At 40.2% G+C, this 21,845-nt stretch overlaps 1 long non-coding RNA gene across 1 annotated transcript; it reads right to left on the bottom strand.

Annotated features, from left to right (window-relative positions):
• Positions 1 to 220: 220 nt before the first annotated feature.
• Positions 221 to 10,763, bottom strand: LOC138985978 (uncharacterized). The gene is made up of 3 exons (XR_011462912.1): positions 10,696 to 10,763; positions 1,802 to 2,135; positions 221 to 541 (listed from the first exon to the last, which is right to left on the bottom strand). It is a non-coding gene; the product is annotated as an uncharacterized lncRNA (long non-coding RNA).
• Positions 10,764 to 21,845: the final 11,082 nt, after the last annotated feature.

Raw genomic sequence — 21,845 nt, 5'->3', positions numbered from 1 at the left:
AAGGAAAACAAACCTCACAAAAAGTACACCAAGGGAAAAAGATATCTTATACTCTAAAATCCAGAGCACAGCAGGTATCAGCTAGGATGGCCCATATCCTGGCATCTCTGGGTGCTACAGGGAAGATTTCTCAAACAGCAGTCTTCGTCACTCATTCCACATTTATTTATTATCTTTTGAACATTAGGAATTATCACATTGAAAACATTATGCGGTATGTGTCTTAATAGAACATACCCTAACCTGGCTGCATGGTTATAACAAAAAATAAAGAGCCCAGAGGGAAAAGAGAAATTCCTACTCCAGTGTGTTGTTTCAAATAGAAAAGATTTTTTACAAGCAGAACTCACAATGATGAATGTACATTAAGGGATTTAACTTACTCACATGGCAAAACGACAGGAGGAAAGTCTGCTAGAGGCTTCCACCCAAGATCTTATTCACAACGTGGAGCCAAAGAAAGTCACTCTTTTTCTTGCAGAACCCGTACTGATACTTCCCAGAACCTCACGTGAGATAGCTTTAGGAGGAATCCAGAACTCTGCAAAGGAGAGAGAAGAAACAAATAATCCAAGACCTGGCTGACATTCCTGCTTCAGGGGATTAAGTGATTCTGAAGCCTGTACTCCTTATGGATTTCCTTTTGTGTGAGATCCTAAAGTATTTGCACTAGTGTTGGGGTGGTTTCTTTTTTTCCCCCTAAATACAAATATTTTCGTGGACTTAGAAATTGATCAGGAGTGGTTGCAGTCAGAAGCCCCAGGGAATGGAAAGGTATCTGAAATGGGTTATTTAGTCATCTGAGCTTGAAGGCAGTGTGGCATCCAGATAGTATTAAGGTATGGAAACGTGTTTGCTTATGGCATGCAGTGGCAAACAGCTAAACCAGATACAATCAGAAGTATCCATCAAAGGCAAGGAGGTGAGGGGCTGAGTTGCCATTGCCAAGAAATAGCATTTATGTTATGGGTTTGATAGCTGATTCTATGGACAATTAAAAGATTAAAGATTAAAAACAGAAAGTGATTAGCCAGTTTTTAAAACTCTCAAGATATAGACTAAATCCAAGGGGCTTCCCAGGACTGCTAGATAATTTCTTATCAAGAGCAGAACTAAAATAGCTGAATAGCAAATGTACTATATATTTCTTCAGATTGTGGGTTTCCACACCAGTTGACTTTATAACCTTAGCAGAATCTTGTGAGACAGTTAGGGCTACAGCTAGTAATAATGGAACTTCTGGCATTGGAACTGGATTATCTAGTATGACTTCTAAGTAAAGGAAAGGGATCTAACTCCAATTATCTTTCCATATCAGAGAGTTTGTTCCTGCCTTGTTTAAAGACTCAGAATCTCATTGCTTGGAAGGAATTACATTTCAGTGGAAGGAATTACATTTCATCACCACCCTGATACCTAAATCTACAACTTAATTAGTCTCTTCACACTGGGACAGAGAAAGGGAGATTACAAAGCCACAGGATGTAATTTTCCCACCCAAAGAATTGGAGCAATTTTCAAATTCATATTAGGAAAAATCCGGGGAATATGTCTGTGCTTGCTTGAGCAAGGAGAGAAAGTCTAGTTTTAGACTGGGCTGAATTTCTCTATATAAGTGTCAGAATTCTGGATTCAGTGGAACTTCAACAGCTGGAAATAATGATAATTGTTTCATTGAGTGTTTCATTAAGGTCTTGGGTGGCTACTGCTAAATTAAACTGAGAGGGAAGAAAAATTCTGGAATAATTAAGTAAAGAAATCCAAAGATATTGGGATGTAAAATGTGTTGGAGTAAATTTACCGTGTGTGGCTGGCTTCTCTCCACCTCATGTTGACCCAGAGAGGGCTTTGAAGAGAGTGTTCATCAGCGCCTTCTGAGAGCTATGCCAGCAGGTCAGATATCTTTCCTGGCTGTGTTCAGGCCACAGCTGATAGAAGAAGATGTTGAAATGGAAATGACTCCTTGATTTCAGTGGGTAAGGAAGTTCCTGGGGTGAGAGAAGTCATGAGGTCACACTTAATCACCAAAAGCATGATGGACGCGGTTACTGCAGTAGGCATCTTCCACTGTGTGGTAGTCAGTGCAGCGAGTCTGTCTCCAAGATCAGTGACGGTGGCTGGACAACTTGGGGTTCCTAGGGTGAAGACAGATGGCGAGCCCATTAAGGTCCTACTTGATTGGTGCCTCTGAGCAAGGATAGGTCAGCTGAATCGAGGTCTGCCTCAGACACAGGGGTGATGGCAATCCTCCCTTTGATTTGTACCCTCAGAGCCCTTTGACTGAAGGAGGAGTCAGGAATACATGAGAAAATCTGTGCAATAGCATCCCAATAATATTCTTTGAATCTCCTTATTAGCATTCCTCAAAGGACTCTGAAGTCATTTTAAGAATGACCATAAAAACTAACAAATGAATATAACAAAACAGAAACAGACTCTAGAAAACAAACCAGTGGTTACCAGTGAGGAGATGGCTTGGGGATGGGGCAAGAGTGGGGAAGGGTGCTGAGAGGAACAAACCAGTCAGTACAAAATAAATAAGTTATGAGGATGGAATGTACAGCACAAGACATATAGACAACATTTTATAATAATTTTAAATGGAGTATAAAAATGTCAAATCATTGTGTGTATCCCTGAAGCTAATATAATATTGTAAATCAACTATGCTTCAAAAAATTAAAAAAAAAAAAAAAAAGACCATAGAATGGGAGAGGGAGATTCCCAGATCTTCATGTTCAAAAGGTAAGTATGATCCATCTAACTCTGATTCCATGCAGGCAAGTCTCCTTGAACTGTGATGATTCCTATTATAAAGTTGGATGAAACTACCATGAATTTCTTAGGGTTGTTAGGAAGTCAGATGGATTCACAGATGTGAAGTTCTCAAAATAGTGTCTGGACAGTAGTAAAAGTCATATAAATTTTTCTTGTGGTTAATATCATTGTTAGAAATGGCTAAGTGAAAGTTTCCAGAGGTTTTTCCTACCCAAAATAGGAATAAATCAAAGGCAGTACCCCCGACCTGTTAGAATTATGGAAATCTACAAGATTATTAGAGGCTTGAAAGATGTAGGAGTAGAGATTACATCACTTTCATGGTTAGCTGTCCTGTTTAGTTACTGAAAAAGACAGACTGATTTCAGAGAATGCCAATAGATTATCAGATGTTTAATTAAGTGGAGATTCAACGTTGCAATTTTATATGTGGTGAGGTCTCTTCATTGGAACACATCAATATAGTCCTTCCTAACCACCCAATGACTTGACAGATGCTTTTTTTCTCTATCCCCAAAAGCAGTAAATAGCAGAAATTTGTTTTCATGTGACCGAGACAGCCATACATCTTCACTGTCTCTCCGCAGGGTTATATCAACTTTCTAGTTCTACGTCTCAAGTCATTCTGCAGGGATGAGTAATTACCTCATCAATGTCTGGACATCACACTGCCCACTACCCTATCATGCGGATAGAAAACCGAGCAGGGTCCCTATTACCTTGGTAAGATGAAGGGCATAAGTGCCACAGCCTTGAAAATACATACCACAGAAGTATAGGGACCTTCCCCTTCCATACGATTTAGGAATGTCCTATGATCTAAAGTATTTGCTCTTCCAAAATGAAAAATAAAAAGCAACTCTTTGGTTTTGAAAAAAAAAAAAAAAAAAAATCGCGTATCTGTGAACTGCACTGACCCATATGCAGTGGCCCAAAATAATAGCCAGTTTGACCCAAAGAACAAGGATACTCTCCCACTGGTGCAATGCAAGTGACTCTTATTTTTGGTCTTTATGGTTCAGTGGATCCTATGGATGCTGAATAGACCTTGTGGTGACAGACATAGCAGGGGCTCTGATGATTTGGGAGAAAAATCATGGCTTCTCTATAAGTGAAAATTATGGGTTCTCTTTAAGTAAACAGACTTGCCACTGATCCCTAGAAGACTATGAAGCCCTGATGGTAAGATCCCTTGTGACTGTTAGGTCTTGGCTGCTCGATATCAGCTGAATGTTGTCTTACTGTATCATAAATTTTGGTATTCATCGTGGTTAAGTTTTACACTTAGTAAATATGTGAGCCTGGACAAGTTTCCTTTTTGTACTTTGGTTTCCAAATTAACAGGATAGTAAATAACTGACAATGTTTTGATAGGATTAAATGCCTCAACAAGTAGACCACTTATAATACTGTCTGGCAAATAGTAGGGGTTTATTCAGTGTTAACTGTTGTGGTTCTTATTCTCCTTTGAGGACTAGGACCTGTAACCCCACAAAGCCCAGAGGTGTAAGGTTGGGTCATTTGGCTACGTGTTATTCCTGCACCCAAACCAACGTACTTTTCCTATTAGGGACCAACGCATCCCATACAGTGAGACAGTGAAGTCGCTCAGTCATGTCCGACTCTTTGCAACCCCATGGACTATAGCCTACCAGGCTCCTCCATTCATGGGGTTTTCCAAGCAAGAGCACTGGAGTGGGTTGCCATTTCCTTCTCCAGGGGATCGTCCCAACCCAGGAATTGAACCCTGGTCTCCTGCATTGCAGGCAGATGCTTTACTGTCTGAGCCACCAGGAAAGCATCCCATACAGCTTCCTAATTCAGTGTACAGCATGTACTCTGGAAGAATGGACCCCATCTTCAGAGTATTGCTTCTGAGCCAGTGCTTTACTATGCCTTTGGATGCTAATTCCAGGATGCTCATTCTCCCAGTATATGTCAGAGCAGTAATCCTAGGTCTGGAATGAGCTGTCTCCATACCTCTCCATGAGTCAAATCCCATTGACTGTACTCTGATACTCTGATCTTGATGGTCATGATCATAGTGAACCCTGCCCCCCATCCCAGTTCTGATGTTGAAATGAAGTAACTAGCTTCATTGCTTCAGGCCTAATATCTCTGTTGCCATCAGGGAGGAAAGTGCTATGACAGCTTCTCTTACCCTCTGCCCTGGTCTGCACATGACCGTCACCACTGACTCTTAGTGACACCAATGCCCTCTTACCAGCTAATTCATGAGCCTGAGTCTCCAATGTCCCCTGAGTCTTTCTGTGGAAGGGAAAAAAATCTGAACGGTCTTTTGGCCTCACAAGAATATTACTTCTCTGAGGCATTTAATCAGTTCTCTACAATTGGCCATAGCAATTTGGGAATTTCAATTCTGTTCAACATGGATCATTGCTTTCTCCATGCTGCTAGGAGCCATCCCTACATCCTTCCCTGGGGTCTGTGGCAGAGTGTTAAGTCCCATGTCACAAGAGAAACTCTCCTTGGTCATGTCTTATTTTCCAGTCCCCCGGCTCAGGAAACCTCCCACTGCAATCCCACCTGCCATCCCGGATGGTCATGTCCATCCCTCCCTGCTATCCTGGCCATCCTTGCCTCCTGCCATCCTGGATGGTCATGTCCACTAATTCCTGTGGTTTCTCTGTGGCCTTGGCCTGTATTTCTCTAGCAGGTTAATAAGTCCCCATCTGGGTGATGCTGTACTTAACTACGGCTATTGCCAGGCAGCCACAGAGAGAGGGGCACACATTCTGAGACGAGCCCTGTGGGCTTGAGGGGAGAGTGCTGCACTGTCCTCCTTACTGAGGGTGGCCCATTCTTGATGGTGGGCTGGGGGGTTCATCTCTGCGGGCTCTGAGGTTCAAAAGAGTCTGGCTGTCCTGGGCAGGTAGGTTGAGTATACGTGGAAACTCTGTACTCTCCATTTAATATTGCTGTGAACCTAGTGCTCTAAAAACAAACAAACAAAGGTGTGTGAATAAAATTTTTTTAAATTCTGAGGACTCAGAATCTTAAGAGGGATCTACTCAGATATCCTCATCTCAGGGCCCTGAGCTTGGTGTAACATACTGGCTTCAGAAGAACTTTCAATTGTCTCTGAAGATCAGGGATAATAGTTTAAATCCTCACTTTTGCCTTAAGCTTTTCTTCTCTTCTCCTAAGAGAGGAAATTGGCCTCATTTAGGCTACCAAAGAAGTGCTCTGGTATTCACATTTGCTTTTCAATGATTTGTTCAATATTGTTAGCTTTTCATCAGGAAGGAAAGCACCATGACTTAATGACAGCTCACTAAGTCTGCAGTCCTATGTCCTGTTTCCATCAGTCATGACAATTCCTTCCAATAGAAGTGGCTTCCTAGCTGCCAGCTGTTAACTTCTAAGCAGCTGGGCTGCCTCCTTGTGCCAGGGCATAGTCTTGGCTCACAGAACAATGGGGATGGTGTCCTTAGTCTCAAATGGTGGCCAGTGAGCCTGTCCTGGGACCACGTCTTTCCTTCTGGCTTTCTTGAACTGCTCTTGGAGTTGGCTGAGTTCTCTGGGAAGCAGACACTGGGATGGAGACAGGACTGCAGAAAAGTTGTGCAAAAAAGAGGAGGAAGTCGGATTGCGCAAGCAGAGCTGTCAGGCTAGGATGTAGAAGCTGCAGACCTGACCCTGTCTCTGCCAGGCTGTGGGAAGCTCCAGAGCGAGGTCCCTGTGGTGGAGAGGCTTCCTCCCTCAGAGGAAGTGGCCAGACCTTTGCAATTCAGCCTTGCTCATCATTGTCCTTCTGGAAAGTGTGACTTGGCTCTGAATCTGTTGGCTGATCACACACCTCAGACCGAATTCTGTACAGAGAAAGGATTTGAGCTACACAGTTCTACTTCATCCACACATGTTTACAATGAATTCAGGTAAGATAGTCCCTCTGTTCTGCAATTTTCAATTTCCAAAGTTTCCCTGGTGGTAAGTTTCAAATCCCACGTGGTTGAGCACCACTACGAAATCTCTCAAGGTTAGCTGCCTGGTTGCGGGAATCACCACTTTGTCCAGCAAACCCCGCCATCAGTCACCTAGGGGCTGCTGTGTTATCAGAGCCAGGGTCTCAATATCGCTATACCTGTGTTCACATAACCTTAATGGCGACTGCAAAATAAGTGGAGTGGTGTTAGCAATTCAGAGATGCCCAAGAGACCAGAAAGTGCTTCCTTTATGTAAAAAGGAGAAAGTCAGCAAATAATGCGGAAAGAAAGAAATGGTATGCTGAGGTTGCTGAGATCTGTAGTTAAGAATGACCTTCCAATCTGTGAAATTGCGAAGAAAAGAGAAGCTCTTGCTAGTTTTGTTGTGTCGCCTCAGATTTCAAATATATAAGTGCATAGTTAAGATGGATGTTAGGTAAGATGTTAAACTTACACAATAAGATATTTTGAGAGAGAGAGACTGTAACAGTGCAGTGAGCCCAGCGGGAAGCTGGCAGCCATTGCTGAATGTCATTTCTCCATACCCTGTTGCCAGGCAATGAGTATTGCTCAGTCATTAGTCAGTGCCATGGTGGCACCCACAAGCAAATAACAGTCAAGAATGGGCAATTAATGAGGGGGTTCAGACAACAATGGAATGGTGGTCCTGAGGTAGAGAGTGAGGTAAGAGTTGGATCCTGGCCTTCTCCCTCAGGCCCTCCAGCTCACCCAGACTTGTGAGCTGGGGGGCCCAGAAACTGCTGGGAGTCTGTGCCCTTCAGGGCTCCAGAGCCCTCACCAAGGCCACCCACTAGCCTTGGCCCAGGCCTTGAGGCTGTGGTGAGCCTTTCCCCCATCCCTGTCTCTGCGACCTAATAGCAGCAGCTGTCTGTCTGGGTCACCATTTGTGGGACCTGGTTTCCTCTGCTTTGGGTGGCCTGAGGAGCCTGATGGCCAGTTGGGTCCTTGCTGCCCAGCTCCTTCAGAGCAGCATCACAAATTCTCTTGGTCAAATTTTATTATTATTTATTCCATAAATTCTAAGAGACTTTCATGATACCAGGAAACTTAAATCCAAGGACCACTAAATTAAAAACTTAAATACCAGTGTATTCTTAATGACTTTACCTACTTCAGTTTTTGTTGTGACTTTAAATTCATGTGAATCTGATGAATTTAAAAGCTAAGTTATGGCAGTCCCAAGATGGCAGAGGAATAGGACGGGGACCACTTTCTCCCCCATAAATTCATCAAAAGATCATTTGAATGCTGAGCAACTTCCACAAAACAACTTCTGAATGCTGGTGGAGGACACCAGGCACCAAGAAATGCAGCCCATTGCATCCCATTCTCTTCAAAAGGAGGTAGGACAAAATATAAAAGACAAAAGAGTTAGGGACGGAGACACGTCCTGGGGAGGGAGTCCCGTCCTGGGGAGGGAGTCGTGAAGGAGAAGTTTCCAAACAGTAGGAAACCCTCTCACAGGCGGGTCTCTGGGGAGTTTTGGAATCTCAGAGGGCAACATAACTGGGAGGGAAAAAAGAAAAAAACCCACAGAATAGGTGCCTAACCACAATTTCCAGTGGAGAAACAGCCCAGATGCTCACGTATGCCACCAGCGAGCAGGGGCTGGACAGGGAGGTGTGAGCAGCATCATTGGTCCTCAGGGTAAGGACTGGGCCTGAATGCCCTGAGGACAATCTGAGGGAGTTAACGTGAGACAGCAACCCAAACTGTGGGATCGCCAGAGAGGGAAAAAAAAAAAATGAGAAGAGAGTTTTCCCGTGAAAGGCTCTAACGTGCAGCCTGGCCCGCTCACAGAACAAAGGATTGAGCTACACCAAAGGAGAGCTAGCTGGCTGCATACAGGCCCCTCCCTGCGCTGGAGGCAGAGAGGCAGGCAGGTGACAGCCAGAGCTGGAAGGCGAGGGGCAATCCTGGCCCCAGAGACCGGCATCCTCCACCAAACTGTGGGCAGGCTCCCAGTTGCTAACCATGTCTTCCTGGGATCCTGGATGGTTGACATCTGTCAGGAGGGTCACAGCCTGAGATCAGCTCACCAGAGGAGACACATGGCACACCTGATACAGTGCTCTTGCAGCGCACCCAGGAAACCTAGTGGCCAGGACCTGGAAGGGGATTAAGACCCACGGCCCACCTGGGACAGTGTGCTCGCCAAGCACCTGGTTGCCTGAGCTGCTCAGAACTGGGAAGGGCACAAAACACATGCCCAACAAGTCTGTGCCCTTGCAGAGTACCCGAGAACCTGAACCTGAGCAGCTTAGACCTGGGAAGTACATGAAACACAGGGTCCACTTTGGACAGTGCCTTGCAGAGCACCCTGGAGCCTGAGCAGTGTAGACAGGGAAAGCACATGCAGCTGTGAGCTGGGGCAAACCTAGTGTGGTCTGTACACTGCGAGCACTCCTCACACATGCTAGTGATATTTGTTTGCAGTGTTCCATCCTCCCCACAGCACAACTGAACAAGTGAGCCTAAATAAGTGACCACCTTTGTCCCCTTGTGTCTGGACAGAAATTAGACACCAAAGAGACTTGCAAACAGAGGAAGTCAAAATAAACAAAGAGGGGACTGCTCTGGAAGTGACAGGTGCAACAGATTAAAACCGTGTAGTTAACATTGGCTAATCATTTGAGGGGTCCTATAGAACTTGAGAATGAGTATAAGCTGGAACAAGGAACTATCTGAAACTGAACTAACCCCAGACTGCCCACAACAGTTCGGAGAAATTCCTAGGTAATTTTACATTTCACATTTTAATTTTTTTAATTTAAGTTCTTTAATACTGCTTTAATTTTCATTTTTATCACCTACTATTACCTTGCCAAAAAAAAGACCCTATTTTAAAAGCAAATTTCATATATATATATATATATATATATATATAATTTTTGTGATTTTGTTTTGTATTTTTAATATTGTCTTTTTGAGAGTCTAACCCCTACTCTAGATTTTTAATCTTTGCTTTTTGGTATTTGATATCAATTTTGTACCTTTAAGAATCTAATCCTCAGTATCCATTTTCATTTAGGGCTGTGATTACTGGCTTGATTGCTCTCTCCCCTTTTGACTCTCCTTTTTCTCTCCCAGGTCGCCTCTATCTCCTCCCTCCCTCTTCTCTTCTCTACTTAACTCTGTGAATTTCTCTGGGTGTTCCAGGCTGTGGAGAACACTTGCTGCTGCTGCTGCTGCTAAGTCGCTTCAGTCGTGTCTGACTCTGTGCAACCCCATAGACGGCAGCCCATCAGGCGCTCCCGTCCCTGGGATTCTCCAGGCAAGAACACTGGAGTGGGTTGCCATTTCCTTCTCCAATGCATGAAAGTGAAAAGTGAAAGTGAAGTCGCTCAGTCGTGTCCCACTCTTCACGACCGCATGGACTGCGGCCTACCAAGCTCCTCTGTCCGTGGGATTTTCCAAGCAAGAGTACTCGAGTGGGGTGCCATTGCCTTCTGTGGTGGAGAACACTTAGGGAACTGATTACTGGCTAGATTTGTCTCTCCCCTTTTGACTCCCTCCCCCTCTTCTCTTCCTGGTCACCTCCATCTCCTTCCTCCCTCATATCTTCTCTGTGTAACTCTGTGAACCTCTCTGGGTGTCCTTTGCTGTGGATAATTGTTTCAGCATTAACCTGGATGTTTTATCATCTGTGCTGTATGGATGGAGAAATCTTGAGCCCATTGTTAAGAATAAGATTGAAAGCCAGAGGCAGGAAGCTTAACTCCAAAACTTGTGAATATCAGAGAACTCCTGATCCCAGGGAACATTAATAGACAAGAGCTCATCCAAATGCATCCATATCTACACTGAAACCAAGCTCCACCCAAGAGCCAACAAGTTCCAGAGCAAGACATACCATGCTAATTCTCCAGCAAAGCAGGAACACAGCCCTGAGCATTAAAAGACAAGCTGCTCAAAGCCATACCAAACCCATAGACACCCCAAAACTCACTTCTGGACACGTCATTGCCCTCCAGAGAGAAGTGATGCAGCTCCACTCACCAGAACACAGACATAAGCTCCCTTAACCAGGAAACCTTGATAAGCCTCTAGTCCAACCCCACCCACAGGGAGCAGACTCCACAACAAAGAGGAACCACAAACTTCCAGACTACATAAAAGGCACCCAAAACTCAGCAATCTAAACAAAATAAAAAGGCAGAGAAATATTCAGCAGGTAAAGGAACATGATTAATGTCCCCCAAACCAAACAAAATAGGGAGTCTACCTGAAAAAGAATTCAGAATAATCATAGTAAAGATGATCCCAAATCTTGAAAACAAAATGGAGTTACAGATAAATAGATTAGAGACAAGGATTGAGAAGATGCAAGAAATGTTTAACCTAGAAGAAATAAAGGACCTAGAAGAAACAAAGAAGAGTCAATCAATAATAATACAATAACTGAGAGCAAAAGCACTCTGGAGGGAACCAACAGTAGAATAATTGAGGTAGAAGATAGGATAAGTGAGGTAGAAGATAGAATGGTAGAAATAAATGAAGCAGAGAGGAAAAAAGAAAAAAGAATAAAAAGAAATGAGGACAACCTCAGAGACCTCTGGGACAATGTTAAATGCCCCAACATTCAAACCATAAGAATCCCAGAAAAATAAGACAAAAAGAAAGGACATGAGAAAATACTTGATGAGATAATAGTTGAAAACTTCCCTAAAATAGTGAAGGAAATATCCACCCAAGTCCAAGAAACCCAGAGAGTCCCAAACAGGAGAAACAAGGTGAAACACCCCAAGACATATATTAATCAAATTAATGAAGATCGAACACAAAGAGCAAATATTAAAAGCAGCAAGGGAAAAGCAACAAATTTCACACAAGGGGATCCCCATAAAGATAACAACTGATCTTTCAATAGAAACTCTTAAGGCCAGAAGGGACTGGCAGGACATACTTACAGTGATGAAAGAGAAAAACCTACAACCCAGATTACTATACCCAGCAAGGATCTCATTCAAATATGAAGGAGAAATCAAAAACTTTACAGACAAGCAAAAGCTGAGAGAATTCAGCATCACTAAACCAGCTCTTCAACAAATGCTAAAGGATCTTCTCTAGACAAGAAACACAGAAAAGGTTTATAAACTTGAACCCAAACAACAAATGCCAAAGTAAATGGCAATGGGATCATACTTATCAATAATTACCTTAAATGTAAATGGGTTGAATGCCCAACCAAAAGACAAAGACTGGATGAAAGGATACAAAAACAGGACCCCTATATATGCTGTCTACAAGAGACCCACCTCAAACCAAGGGACACATACAGATTGAAAGTGAAGGGCTGGAAAAAGATATTTCATGCAAATGGAGACCAAAAGAAAGATGAGTAGCAATACTCATACCAGATTAAATAGACTTTGAAATAAAGGCTGTGAAAAGAGACAAAGAAGGACACTACGTAATGATCTAAGGATCAATCCAAGAAGAAGATATAACAATTATAAATACATATATGCACCCAACATAGGAGCACCTCCATAGATAAGGCAAATGCTAACAAGTATGAAAGGGGAAATTAACAGTAACACAATAATAGTGGAAGACTTTAATACCCCACTCACACCTATGGATAGATCAACCAAACAGAAAATTATCAAGGAAACACAAACTTTAAATGATACAATGGACCAGTTAGACCTAATTGATATCTATAGGACATTTCACCCCAAAACAGTGAATTTCACCTTTTTATCTAGTGTACATGGAACATTCTCCAGGATAGAGCACATCCTGGGCCATAAATCTAGACTTAGCAAATTCAAAAAATTTGAAATCATTTCAAGCATCTTTTCTGATCACTATGCAGTAAGATTAGCTGTCAACTACAGGAAAAAACTATTAAAAATACAAACATATGGAGGTTAAATAACACATTTCTGAATAACCAACAAATCATGGAAGAATGGAAAAGGAAATCAAAATATGCATAGAAACAAATGAAAATGAAAACACAGCAACCCAAAACCTATGGGATTCAGTAAAAGCAGTGCTAAGGGGAAAGAAGAAAGAAAGTGAAGTTGCTCAGTTGTGTCCAGCTCTTTGTGACCCCATGGACTATAGCCTACAAGGCTCCTCCATCCATGGGATTTTCCAGGCAAGAGTACTGGAGTGGGTTGTTGTTTCCTTCTTCAGCTAAGGGGAAGGTTCATAGCCAACAAGCCTACCTCAAGAAACAGGAGAAAGATCAAATAAATAACCTAACTTTATACCTAAAGCAACTAGAAAAAGAAATGAAGAACCCCAGGGTTAGTAGAAGGAAAGAAATCATAAAAATTAGGGCAGAAAATAAATGAGAAAGAAACAAAGGAGACTGTAGCAAAAATCAACAAAACTAAAAGCTGGTTCTTTGAGAAGATAAATAAAATAGACAAACCATTAGCCAGACTCAGCAAGAAAAAAAGGGAGAAGAATCAAACCAACAAAATTAGAAATTAACATGGAGAAATCACAACAGACAACACAGAAATACAAAGGATCATCAGAGACTACTATCAGCAACTATATGCCAATAAAATAGACAAGTTGGAAGAAATGGATGAATTCTTAGAAAAGTATAACCTTCCAAAACTGAACCAGGAAAAAATAGAAAATCTTAACAGACCCATCACAAGCACAGAAATAGAAACTGTAATCACAAATCTTCCAACAAACAAAATCCCAGGACTAGATGGCTTCACAGGTGAATTCTACCAAAAGTTTAAGGAAGAACCAACAACTATCCTACTCATAATCTTCTGGAAAATTGCAGAGGAAGGTAAACTCCCAAACTCATTCTGTGAGGCCACCATCACCTTAATACCAGAACCAGACAAAGATACCACAAAAAAGAAAACTTCAGGCCAATATAACTGATGAAAATAGATGCAAAATTCCTCAACAAAATTCTAGCAAATGGAATCCAACAAAATATTAAAAAGATCATGCATCATGACCAAGTGGGTTTTATCTCAGGGATGCAAGGATTGTTCACTATTCACAAATCAATCAATGTGATACACCACATTAACAAAATTAAGGATAAAAAACAAATGATTATCTCAATAGATGCAGAATAAGCCTTTGCCAAAATTCAACACCCATTTATGATAAAAAAAAAAACTCTCCAGAAAGCAGGCATAGAAGGAACATACCTCAACATAATAAAAGCCATATATGATAAACCCACAGCAAACATTATCCTCAATGGCAAAAAATTGAAAGCATTTCCCCTAAAGTCAGGAACAAGACAAGGGTGTCCACTCTCACCACTACTATTCAACATAGTTTTGGAAGTTTTAGCCACAGCAATCGGAGAAGAAAAAGAAAAGGAATCCAGACTGGAAAATAAGAAGCAAAACTCTCACTGCTTGAAGATGACATGATCCTCTACATAGAAAACCCTAAAGATACCACCAGAAAATTACTAGAGCTAATCAGTGAGTATAGTAAAGTTGCAGGATATAAAATTAATACACTGAAATCCCTTGCATTCCTATACACTAACCATCAGAAAACAGAAAGAATTTAAGGAAACAATCCCATTCACCACTGAGATGAAAAGAATAAAATACTAAGGAATAAAACTGCATAAAGAAACAAAAGACCTATGTATAGAAAACTATAAAACACTGATGAAAGAAATAAAAGATGACACCACAAATAGATGGAGAAATATACCATGTTCATGGATCAGAAAAATCAATATAGCAAAAATGAGTATACTACCCAAAGCAACCTATAGATTCAATGCAATCCCTATCAAGATACCAATGGTATTTTTCACAGAACTAGAACAAATAATTTCACAGTTTGTATGGAAATACAAAAAACCTTGAATAGCCAAAGCAATCTCGAGAAAGAAGAATGGAACTGGAGGAATGAACCTGCCTGACTTCAGATTATATTACAAAGCTGCAGTCATCAAGACAGTATGGTACTGGCACAAAGACAGAAATATAGATCAATGGAACAAAATAAAAAGTCCAGAGATGAACCCATGCACCTATGGACACCTTATCTTTGACAAAGGAGGCAAGAATATACAATGGAGAAAAGATAAACTCTTTAACAAGTGGTACTGGAAAAACTGGTCAACCACCTTTAAAAGAATGAAACTAGAATACTTTCTAACACCATACACAAAAATATACTCAAAATGGATTAAAGATCTAAATGTAAGACCAGAGACTATAAAACTCCTAGAGGAAAACATAGGCAAAACACTCTCTGACATAAATCACAGCAAGATCCTCTATGACACACCTCCCAGGGTAATGAAAATAAAGGCAAAAATAAACAAATGGGACCTAATTAAACTTAAAAGCTTTTGCACAATGAAGGAAAGTATAAGCAAGGTGAAAAGACAGCCTTCATAGTGGGAAAAAATGATAGCAAATGAAGCAACTGACAAAGAATTAAACTCAAAAATCATGAACAGCTCATGCAGCTCAAAACCAGAAAAACAAATGATCAAATCAAAAAATGGGCCAAAGAACTAAACACACATATCTCCAAAGAAAACATACAGATGGCTGACAAACACATGAAAAAATGATCAACAGCACTCACTATCAGAGAAATGCAAATCAAAACCATAATGAGGTACCATCTCATGCCAGTCAGAATGACTGCTATCAAAAAGTCTACAAACAATAAATGCTGGAGAGGGTGTGAAGAAATGGAAATCCTCTTACACTGCTGGTGGGAATGCAAACTAGTATAGCCACTATGGAGAAGAGTGTGGAGATTCCTTAAAAAACTGAAAATAGAACTGCATTATGACCCAGCAATCTCACTGCTGGGCATACACACTGAGGAAACCAGAATTGAAAGAGACACGTGTACCCCAGTGTTCATCGCAGCACTGTTTACAATAGCCAGGATATGGAAGCAACCTAGATGTCCATCAGCAGACAAATGGATAAGAAAGCTGTGGTACATATACACAATGGAATATTACTCAGCCATTAAAAAGAACACATTTGAATCAGTTCTATTGAGGTGGATGAAACTGGAGCCTATTATACAGAGTGAAGTAAGTCAGAAAGAAAAACACCAATACAGTGTTTTAACACATATATATGGAAATGGAATTTAGAAAGATGGTAACAATGATCCTGTATGCGAGACAGCAAAAGAGACACAGAAAGAACAGACTTTTGGAATTTGTGGGAGAGGGCGAGGGTGAGATGACTTGAGAGGATAACATTGATACATGTATATTACCATATGTAAAATAGACCACCAGTCCAAGTTTGATGCATGAAACAGGATCTTCAAAGCCAGTGCACTGGAACAACTCAGAGGGATGGGATGGGGAGGGAGGTGGCAGGGGGGATTCGGGATGGAGGACACATATACACCTGTGGCTGATTCATGTCAATGTATGGCAAAAACCACCACAATATTGTAAAGTAATTAGCCTCCAATTAAAATAAAGAAATTAATTTTTAAAAGCTAAGTTATATTATTTGTTTGCATTTGAATTTTAATATTAACATATAAAATACAAAGCATTAGGAAATTTGATAAGACACAAAATCCACCAATTACAACACAAATTTTAAATTTCTGTTTGCTATCCATCTTTATTTATGTGTATTTTTACATTGCTATAAATATTTATATATATATAATTTTCTACTTTTCCTTTTTTCAAACTTAAAATCATTCCAAAGGATTTCCCAAGATCCATAATTCTATAGTCATCATAACTGTAATTTTAAATGACTATCTAATATTATATCTAGTGTTTTAAAATGTTTTAAACATGGTTTGAAAGGATAGTTTAAAGATAAATCTCATGGGAGATAGACTTTTGGGGATATACAAAGTAAAAAAGATTTTAATACAAATAGCTTTCTATTGTTTAGAAACTGGACCAAAACACGTTAGAAATCGTTTATAATGTTGTTCTTCCCTGTGAGACTTCTCACTGACCTTTCAGCCTGACACAAAAATAGAAGACTTTATCATAGCTTTAGCCTGTAGGCCTATTTTTAGGCATACAACGTCATGACCTAAACTTAATAAAAACCCAACACAAAGAGATGAAAGTGGGAAACTTCTTTGCAGAAACTCCTTTGAGGCTATATCCTGCCTTAATTCTACAAGAAGAATTCCCACAGAAATCAATAGGAGATTAAAATAAATATCAATAGCAGGATACAGTCCAAATTATGAACGAAAAAATTTAAACTTGACAGGTTGTTTTTCAGAAAGAGTGAAATTTTGGAGAAGTGTTTTTATGAGGGAAAACCAACATTTTGGCTGTAGATAAATGAATACATAGCATTTTTGTGTAGCAGAACCTTATCAATGGGAGCTGTGTGCACCCATTGTGTTATGACACTGGTTTCTGTCATTTTGAAGGGAAGTTTCTTGACCTGCACTCAAGTTTTGCACTATTTGTTCAAGTTTCTAACATGCTTTTAAGTAGAATAAACAGTATACAAGATGAAAAAAAATGTATTTCAATAACTCTCCTTGCTTAACCACATTATTCAAAAATTATTAACAAATTTTAATAATACTAAATATAGAAGATTCAAAGGTTAAAATTGGGTAATCAGTAACTGGGTGCCCTTTGGCTACAAAAATGTTACAGTCAGTAGGAAGTGAAGTGAAGTGAAGTCGCTCAGTCGTGTCCGACTGCAACCCCATGGACTGTAGCCTACTACGCTCCTCCGTCCATGGGATTTTCCAGTCAAGAGTACTGGAGTGGGGTGCCATTTCCTTCTCCAGAGGATCTTCCTGACCCAGGGATTGAACCCAGGTCTCCCGCACTGTAGGCAGGCACTTTACCGCCTGAGCCACCAGGGAACTCCTTTGGCTAAAAAAAGTTTACAGTCAGTATAAATGTATACAGAATGTTCAGGCTCCTAAGTTTATTGTCTAGTAAATTTTATACAAACAATTGAATAGAGGCTTGTATGAAAGTCAAGTTCATTCATTATTTAATTTTACCTTCTGCAAAAGGAGGATGAGATTCAAGAAAGAGCAACATAATACACTATTGTTAAAGTACTAGATATATAGGGCACAATTTTACCTCAGTGTGGTTGGCACATAGTAGATGACCAAGAAATTTTAGTGGCTGAATCAGTAATAGATGTTTCAAAGACAACAATCAATTCAATTAACATTCAATAAGTTCCTATTATACTCAAATTGTGTGCAAGGGCTATAAGAAATGTTATGATTCTAGCAATGTCCCTATACTGAGAGCCAGGTAAACTTGAATCAAGCCCATTATAATACCAAATCATATGCATTAGGAGCATAACTAGAGATTAAAATAAAGTACTCTAGAAATATAAAGCGATAGCAATGATTTCCCACTGAGGATTAATTGGGGAATTAACTGGAAGATGGAAGAACACATGGAGGGAATAATCTAAGGCGAAAGGATCAACTTCTCCAGTAGCAAAGATTAAAGTGTCAGTGACAGTACTTCACGGGATGATTCATGTTTCCTTGGAAGTAAAAGAACAGACTTGTGAATGATTCTTCTGGGAACAGTGACAAGAATGGTGGGTTTGTTTACCAATTGCAAGGAAAGTACATAAAAATGACATCTTTTATGACATAAAACGATTCTAGTATGAAGATAGCAGAGAAGTAGAATACGGAAGTTAAAATGAGATGTCTCGTCCGCAAGGAATAGAGAGTACTTGGCTGAAATGGAGTAAGTTAATGGAGTTGTTTTCTGTTTTTGTTTGTATCCTATGAGACCTAAGATACTGAACAGTAAGAACTGTAGAAAAAATTAAGTACTTTTGGAAAAATGATATTGCTTCTGATTAACTTTAAACACTAAGCATAAATTTGTTATCAAGGAAGCTGTTAAGGGAGCTCCAAAATGAATCAATGTGACTCCAAATTTACCTTAGGTTGAAAATGGTCCAGTCAGTTCATCCCCCGTACTGTGTGGAATGAAAACCTCTATCTAAAGCATTTTAGTGTCGTTACATTAATTTCTTTGAATACTAATTTCAGTAAATATTTTAAGATGATCAAGGCACGAAAATCTGTCTGAGATTAAAAACCTGCTGTTAGCCCAAGGAATGTAAAAGTAATGAAATGTCAAGAAAAATTTAATGTACATGTTTGAGCTTGTAGAACAATTGTGTTCAAAGGAAATTAAACTGAGAAAAAATTGTTTCAATATAGCCAATGCATGACTAAATTAGATGAACTCTTACAAATAAGTACACATTCCCCTTCCAAAGAGCCGACAAAAATATGGAATTCTCTAGGCTAGATTACTGGAGTGGGTAGCCAGTTCCCTTTTCCAAGGGAATCTTTCCAATCCAGGGATCAAATCCAGGTCTCCCACATTGCAGGTGGAGTCTTTACCAGCTGAGCCACCAGGGAAGCCCAAGAATACTGGAGTGGGTAGCCTATCCCTTCCTATCCTATCCTATCTCCTAGTGGGTATCCTATCCCTCTCAAACCGGGGTCTCCTGCATTGCAGGAAGATTTTTTACCAGCTGAGCTACCAGGGAAGCCCCTGATGATAAGAGCTAATGTTTATTGAGCATTTACTATATTTCAGCTACTGTATGAATTACATTACACATTTTCTCATTTAATTTTCACAGCAATATAATGAAGTAGAAACTCTTTTTAATTCTTTATTAGTAATAAAATGGAGAAGTTGTCTGTGGTCATACAGTTATTAAACAGAAAGGCAAGACTGGACCCAGGACTCACTCTAAATCACCCTCTGATGGCCTGGAATCACCAGGTGTGTTCAAAAAAATTAAAAATAATTTATTAGTAGACATAATTGTGTAGCCAGTTCCCAATAATGAGTAAGCTTATCTCTGGCATGAGTTGTTCTCAATGCGTAAAAAGATTTTGTTTATTTTTCTAGGGAGATATAAAATCTGTTCCATGTTATAGTTACTTAAAGATTTAAGAAGTGTTAAGAATATAGCACTCAGCTGTGTTTCTTCTATGTAGTCTCTGCTGCTGCTGCTAAGTCACTTCAGTCATGTTCGACTCTGTGCGACCCCATAGACGGCAGCCCACCAGGCTCTGCTGTCCCTGAGATTCTCCAGGCAAGAGTACTGGAGTGGGGTGCCATTGCCTTCTCCCTATATAGTCTCACTAATGTTTAATGAAGATCTTCCCTATAGCTCAGATGCTAAAGAGTCTGCCTGCAATGCAGGAGACCTGGGTTCTATCCCTGGGTCAGGAAGATCCTCTGGAGACGGGAACGGCAATCCACTCCAGTATTCTTGCCTGGAGAATCCCATGGACAGAGGAGCCTGACAGGCTACAGTTCATGGGGTCGGAAAGAGTCAGACACCACCGAGCGACTAACCTATCCACAATGTTTAATGAAGAAGTCTTTTGTTTGATTTTCCTTCTTTAAAAGAAGAATGTTCATCTCCTAAACTATACATTTAGTTATCATTTTATTCCATGTAAAAATGGTTTTTAAAATTAAAGAAAAAATACAAGCACAGATAAGCCATACCAGGAGCATAGAGTCTGTGTTTGAGTACTATTATTGATCATTTTTAATGGCATTATACTGAAATTACAGTCTTCTTTCCTTAAATAACTGCATGTATGGTTTCTACAAGCCATTCTTTCCCTACATTGAGTGTGGTCTTGGGGAACTAGGTAAAAGTTGGGGGTGATTTGAGTTGCCTGAGGATTTGGGGGCATGGAACAAAGGGAAATGGAGATTTGAGGGGAGGGAGAGAGTAAGCTGGAAGTTGGAAATGTCGAAAAATTTAAGTCTATAAAATCAGACAGTGAAAACACATGAGAGCAAGGAAAGTATCTTATAGAGCATCTCTGAGCCAATTTGGAAAGTTGAGCCTAAAAGATTCCCTTTGGGCACAAGATATGAGATAAAGGTTCTTTTATAGCTTGGCAGCAGTAAATCTATATGCTGGGAAAGAGATCAATTTTAGACACTTAAAGTTACTTAAGTCTCATTTTCACAACAGAGTCTCTCAGCAGTAGACAGTGCAGTTAATGGGATAATTTGACCAAGAAAGGAATTTATCCAAAAAATTCCTTATGGACTGATATAAGAAACTTTTTACTAAAGGCAACAAAACCAGAATTTATTAAATTGTACCATGGACACTCTACAAGTAGATCTAATATTAAAAGTATTAAAAGATCTTTTACAGCAATATCCACAGGGACTTTTTTTCCTTGACCTCGGTTTGCCCCAAGATTCAAAATTCATACAAATTAAGTGGTGAAAGCTGAAAAAATGCTTGAATTACCTCAAAATGGCACATTACGAATTTGAAGCAGAAGGAGGGAAGATAACCTAACATTTGTTTAAAGTAACATATTTACTCATTTGTAAGCCTAAGAGAAAAGTTGCCTGTGATAATGAGAATATCTTAAGGCAATTACAATTTCAGGAAATTTTCTTATGAAGGAAAAATCATTTGTTGTGAGAGGATTTTGTACCTAGTGAATTATTATAAAATAAAACTAAATAGACGTTAGGATCTGATAATCTCATATATTTGATGCCCACTGTATATCAGACCGGAGAAGGCAATGGCACCCCACTCCAGTACTCTTGCCTGGAAAATCCCATGGATGGAGGACCCTGGTAGGCTGCAGTCCATGGGGTCACTAAGAGTCAGACACGACTGAGCGATTTCACTTCAACTTTTCACTTTCACGCATTGGAGAAGGAAATGGCAACCCACTCCAGTGTTCTTGCCTGGAGAATCCCAGGGACGGGGGAGCCTGGTGGACTGCCGTCTATGGGGTCGCACAGAGTCAGACATGACTGAAGCGACTTAACAGCAGCAGCAGCAGCAGTATATCAGACACTGTGCTATGCATGTATTATCTCATTTAATCCTTGCATTAACCGTGCATTAAGAGTAGCTGCTATTTCGTATTGTAGAGATAAAGATGAAGCCACAAAGAAACACTTCAATGAGGTTATGTGATTTGCCAGACCTGGGATTAGAAATCATATGTGCTTGGTCCCAAAACTCCATTTTTGAGCACAGGATAAATGTGGCAATTAATGATACCATTTCTATGTTATTTGTTGTTACATAAACAAGGAAAATTTCTATTCCAATGGGGCATCCTATGAATACTTGA

Source organism: Bos mutus, chromosome 27, assembly GCF_027580195.1.
Source record: "Bos mutus isolate GX-2022 chromosome 27, NWIPB_WYAK_1.1, whole genome shotgun sequence".
NCBI lineage: Eukaryota > Metazoa > Chordata > Mammalia > Artiodactyla > Bovidae > Bos > Bos mutus.
Note: the sequence above shows the minus strand (reverse complement) of the source record. Positions and strands in the feature narration are given on the sequence as shown.